Source organism: Chinchilla lanigera, unplaced genomic scaffold (assembly GCF_000276665.1).
Source record: "Chinchilla lanigera isolate Chin_1 unplaced genomic scaffold, ChiLan1.0 scaffold00180, whole genome shotgun sequence".
Taxonomy (NCBI): domain Eukaryota; kingdom Metazoa; phylum Chordata; class Mammalia; order Rodentia; family Chinchillidae; genus Chinchilla; species Chinchilla lanigera.
Window position 1 is genome coordinate 1,156,228 of NW_004955581.1, and position 6,322 is coordinate 1,162,549.

A 6,322-nucleotide genomic window follows, 5' to 3' on the forward strand; every position below is an offset into this window, starting at 1 on the left:
TTAATTGACCATGTTTATGATAAAATCAGTGTCCTGAGATCCCTAGTGTGTGGGATAGCAGCAAACTGAGTAAAATTGAATCTTGTCAAGCCTATTAGCAAAGACATTTTCCTATGGCAAACATAATGCATAGTCCAACATGCCTTCTCAATTTTCTTACCGTTTTATATTTTAAAATACTTAATTGGCCATGATGATATATATGAAATATATTAAAGATCATTTGATAATATGTTCACTTGATAATATGTTCACATAGTGAAGCGTTTTCCACAGTCACACTGAAAGAGCCATCACTCCCATGCTGGGTATGGATTCTCTACAGCATGTCCATCTTCTGATTCAAAGTTTGCACCTTCGCCTCTGTTTTCCCACTACCCTCTCCACTGCATTTTCTAGTAACTGGTGCTTTACTCTCTGCTTCTACGAAGTAGCATTTTTATATGTTTTTTAGTTTTTACGTGTAAATGGGTTTTTTTAATAAAAGGTAAGACAACTGGATCTCATTTCAAGGACATCTCCTCTTGTCTCGGTTATTTTTGTTGTTGTTGTTGCTAAGGCAAAATACCTGACACCCAGAATTAAGGAAGGAAAGGTTTATTTAGCTTATAGTTTTTAGAGGTTTTAGTCTGTATTTTGTTGGCTCTAAGGCAGAGTGGCACATGGCAGAGTGCAAACGTTTATGGCGGTGGAAAATAGCAAAGACAACAAGAGCAAAAAGAGGAGCATGGCAGGGAAGAGCAAGCCTCTTTCCCTCCCTGATATTGTAAGCAGGCTGCCCCCACCCAGGGGGTGTGTAGCACTCGCATCATCTCCACGCCCTCCTCCTGCACAGGCTCAGGATGATACAAAATAAACACCCTGGCTCCCCGCCTAGTCACTTAGTTAACCTTTTAAACTTCTCATAGTGACACAATGAACAACTTCCCAGAAGAGTAAGAGCATGTCCTTTTCACCCCAAGATGCAGAACTGCTGAACCACTTACCCAAGCCCCTAGACTCCCCAAGTCGACACAATGTATCCACCATAACATCTCTCCTCTGAAGTAAAAGGCTACATCAACTGTGAATACTGAGTAGAGCCCATGCCGCTGGTCTCCAGCTTCCATCATACGAAATAGTAAAAGCCTTACATGCCGCCAATGTTCAGCCTGGGAAAATTATAGACAAAACTCCACAAGGATAGAGAAAACTGAACTCGCACACACTGGACTATAAAACACTACAAACACCATGGCAATGTTATAAGAAGATTCTCATAAATACACACTCATCCCACGACCTGCATTTCCACCTCTAGTTTTGTGCTGTGGAGACATGGAACATGAAGAGAGAAGTCAGCACAAAAATTTCATAGCAGCTCCTTTGTCATTTTCTAAACATTGAAAAAGTACTCAATTCCTATGAAGAGAATTTATGAGTAAACATTAGTACATTTATGTAACTGGATATAATTTAAAAGTAAAATAAAATAATTGCTACTACAATCAATAATGTAAATATCACAGCCATGCTGAAAAAATATACTGAATGCCAAAGGATTCATCTAGTTTGGATACACTGCATTTCTTGGCCAGATACGACTAGTCCAAGTTTTTAAAACAAAGTCCTGTATTACTTGTCTTCGGGATGGGTTGGCTGACTGCAAGAGCACAGAGAAGACAGCCTGAAATAATCAAAGTGTTCTGTTTGTCCAGAGTATAATGGGTTCATGGACATGAGCACGGGTCACAGCTTACCTGACTGTAAGATTAAGACCAATGACATCTGCCCACCACTCCCCTGAGGATCTTTAAATTCCATCATTCAGGTCCTGATGACACTGTGGAAATACCTTCACAGAATAGTGGCTGTGCCTAACACAATACAGCAGGTATAACAGCACATCGAGCTCACATCCTACAGACCACCCAGTACTTAGTCACCTGCATCACTCACTCCTTCCATGGGAGCCAGTGGAGAGGACGCTCAAGCAGCCCTGTAGAGGTGACACTGACAGAGTCTGAGGCTGGGTGCTCCTTTAAATATAAATTCCTAAGTGGGACGTGGATTGTGCAGCTCCCCGCAAAGCAACTGTGAACTGCAATGTCCTGAGAGAATCAGACGGCACCTTCCCCACCAGCCCCAAACACCTGAACTGCACTACAGAAACCACAGACTAATGCATGTCATTTCTCTTTTAAGCAACTAAGTTCTGGGATTTTCCTCACTAATCATGACACACACAGTGCACAGTGGCTTTGCCTTTTATGTCACAAAGAACTGTAGCTCTGGAGTATAACTCAGTGGTAAAGCACTAGCCTAACATCCCTGAATCTGATCCCCCCATTCAAAACAAAGCATGACTTTCCTTAGTAGGCTGGCTCTTTGCAGAACTGCTAGCAGTTATTGAAATCATTTTTGTAAATTTCAGGGTTAAAGTGCTAAAGTCACTCACAGTTTATTACTTATAATATGAAAAAGGTGTATAAAATTGACTCTAGGATTGCTGGGAATGAAACTGAAAGTGCTTTCTTGATTGATCTGTGTATCAAACAGTTTTTGTAGACACTATAAATGTATATTTGCAATACACTTAACATAAGAACAAGGATGTCTATAAATGCGTGGTTGTAAAACAGGAAAAATGAGCCAGAAAAGGAGGGAAATCTCCCACAATTGCTGTGACAGTCAGAGTGCACCATTCAGTCTTTACATGAGAGTTGGAGAATAGCTGGGATCCACACAAGTGCTGATTCTCCTAGGTGTCAGTTGTGTGAGGCAGGGAATTTAGCCATGTAACCAGTCAGGATGACACAGCCATCTGCGGGTACAGTATGTGATCATGAAGTCTGAGTACCTGGTAAGACTGAGTCTTGCAGCATAACAATTTAGGACCTCAAAGACCACAGAATATATTCAGAACCTCTGAAGGCTACATAAAATGGTAGCTGTATTTGATATCTGGATTTCCAGGTAGTGTTGTGTGTACATCTAATTGTCTCTCTAGAACATTTATGTGCTTTGGGGAGACAACTGGATTATTGAGGTGTGGATATGATTTGAATTAGGAGGTGGGGCCTGGCCAGAGATGTGGGTCACTAGGAGCATGGCCTGTGAGGTTTATCACCATCCCAGCTCCTCTATGCACTCTGAGTTTAGGGTTTTTTGTAAAATAAAATAGAATATGAAAGAGTTACAAAGAAAAAACTTAAAAGCCCTGTTTAGGAGAGAAAACAAGGAGGCAGACAAGGGATCACTGGGTGAGGAGATTAGAGCACAGAGCAGAGGCCAGGTGCTCTCCAAGACCATGAAACACGGACTAGAAACACCTCGGGGGTTGCGGCTGCCCTGTCCCTCACAGACAACAATACATGGATCCTGAGGACAGAACGGTTTCTCTGGAGAGGCCCAGGCTCCTGCAGATCTGGGTCCTGGTTCCTCAGGGGTGCTTCAGTCCCACAGATGCGCTTGTCTGCACAACATGCTTGAGCCAACTCAGCAACAAGAACAGCACAACAAACCCCAGAGCAGCGCAGACCACCACTCTAAAAGGTACGCTGTGTAGAATTTGTAGCACATTCACCTGCAAACTACAGTTTCCCAGAGCACAAAAGCTGTGGCGTCTTTGCTAGTTATACCTTAATTTAAAAAATTGTCTGATACAGCCTTGAGATCAGGCTAAACCCTGCTGTGAGGCAGAGCTACTACAGAGAGTCCCACCTAGAGCAGCATTTAGAATTGTGTGCTAGCAGCCATCAGATCAATCAAGTAAAGGCTGCCCCTGAATCCTCAAAGTGGTAAGGCCACCCGTGCTAAGACTTGCTCCGGACTTCAGCCCATGACAGCTGTTCTCAGTCCATCCCGGGACGGCAGGAGACAGCCTCATCCCTGTCTTTCCAGAAGACTAGATATGGAGTCAGGGAGGACTAATCTCAGGGCGAAAGATTTACTGACTGCAATTATAATCCCTTTGAAGAATTTTGGAAGAGTTGGAAACAATGGTGCCAGCTGGCTGCTCTTAGCATCTCTGGGCAAATTAGTGAAGGAAGTCAGGAGCTCCAGACAGGCAGAAGCAATCCAAACTCTTCTAAGTGGAAGGCAAATTAATACGGGAAAGTAAGGAACGCCAATTACAAACTCAAAGCCCTCAGGCACCTGCAGAATGTGAAGGTTTCAAGTTGTGTCTGAAGGAGAATCTGCTCTCCTTTAGCCATAATGCTCAGTTCAGAAACACAAACACAAGCCCTCAGGATTCCACTGGCTGAAAAGGGCTCAGCCTGGAAGGGGATCTGAAGTGAAACTGAGGGCACCAAAGGGAAAAGAGTGAAATTCCTTACATGGGGTGGGAATGTTTGGAAGGAACATGACGAGGCTGGGAACATTGAGTTCGTAAATCCTGATGGGGTTATTCTGCCAGAGGTAGCGATTTCCCCACTGTCAGTTGCACATGCACCTCATCCCCACCACCAGTGGAGTTTTCTCTCCTACACCTGAGGAAACTAACCTTGTGCTGCCTATGGACAAGGAAATGACTGTCCCTGATGCCCTCACCAAGCAACACAGTACTGACAAAACCCAGGACTCCCCTACACCCTACAATCACTTCTACACCTAAAACCAGGCTCAAATCTCAGAAGGCTCCTACAGAGTAGGAGTCAGGCAGAAGCAATCCAAAGTCTTCTAAGTGGAAGGCAAATTAATACGGGAAAGTAGGGAACGCCAATTACAAACTCAAAGCCCTCAGGCACTGTGTACCTCACACTGTGAGGTACACAGTGTGACCCGTGAGGAGGTCCACTATACCCTCAGAGAACTTCCTCAGTGTTCTAAGTCTTCAAAGCAGAGGGCTGAAAAACACGTACAACACTGAATTTTCAGGATGTGAGATGATGGTGGGAGAAACACGATTCCGGATGAGGCTGAGCTTCTCCACATAGGATGTCTGGTTAATATTATCCCTTTGTTCCTGCAGACTGATCAGGCCTGCAATCTCTCTAGTGAATGGATTGTGAAGGCTTTAATAAAGGACACAAATGAAATGATTTCCGGAATCCATGAGGATCAAATCGCTCTCACAGAATTCAAGATTTTATGGGGTTTAAGACCAAGACTTCTCTAGACAGCCTGTATTTCTTATGTTATCAAACAAAGGAGTGCAATACTAAAGAATATGCAGGAATCTGGGTAGGGCTTGGGAGTCCATTTAAGGGCTTCTCCAAGCAATGCATTATGCTAACTTAGGAGAACTATGTTATCCCCAGGAAGACCTTCACCTCAGGCGTGAGATGCCTGCAGCTGCAGTCTTTGTTTGTTTTGTTTTTTTCGTTTTTTTCCGGTACCGGGAATTGAACTCACGACGTCGTGCTTGCCAGGCAGGCACTGTGCCGCTGAGCTAAATCCCCAGCCCCTAGCAGCTGCAGTCTTTATCTAGCTCATTGAGGTTGGAGCCAGGTGTCCTTTTCCACCGCCTTGTCTTATCTTTGAGGTGCCAAGGCTGCATCTGCCATTACAGGCTGCCGGCTCCAGACAAGGGGCCCCAGTCTTGGACAGAATTACAAGGACACACAACAAGCCAATTAGTTAATATAAATTCTGCTCAGAGCCACTTCATTTGGTCTCCATCAATGGGACATTAAGGAGAGATTCTAAATATAATGTTGCAGTGCATGGAGGTAAGAAAAAGGTATTAATATTTTATTCCCCTGGTTACAGAAGTATGGTTCTAGTGATGACCCACTGTGAGTGCGCTAGCAAGGCCCAATATTTCCTGGTTTGCTGTTGGTGAGGGGATTCACAGCCTCAGGGAAATGGGAATTCTGGAGAGAATTTTCCAGGTAAACCCTACTCCACCACACTGGGAGGATCCAGAAAATGTAGCCTTCAGTAATAATTAAGAAACTGTTTTGTGAGGGAAGCACTAGGATCCTTGTAGTGCCGGGTCATTGTTCTGCGCTAAATACCAGACTTTAATTTGTGGACTAGTAACTCATTTGTGTACCCTAAAGGTGCTGGGTTTAATTGAGTCATAGAAGGGGAGTGCTCAACTGCCAAAGACGAAGTGTGCATACTTACCATAAAAGCAACAGAAATAAAGCGATCACACTGGTCTGACACTAGTAGACCTTTGGTGTAGGCTGATTAGCCATGGTATTCCCATAAGTTAAATAAAAAGGAAGCCTACTAAAGGTTCACTTCATAATATAACCAGCAAAATGTTAGGGTAGATGAACAAAAATCTACCTCAAATTATAGCAACATAGAGTCATGGACCCTCCTGAGTTCAGCCAGGTTACAGGCCTGATTTCCTTGGAAGAACAGAATTCTGGGTCCCCTTGAGGAC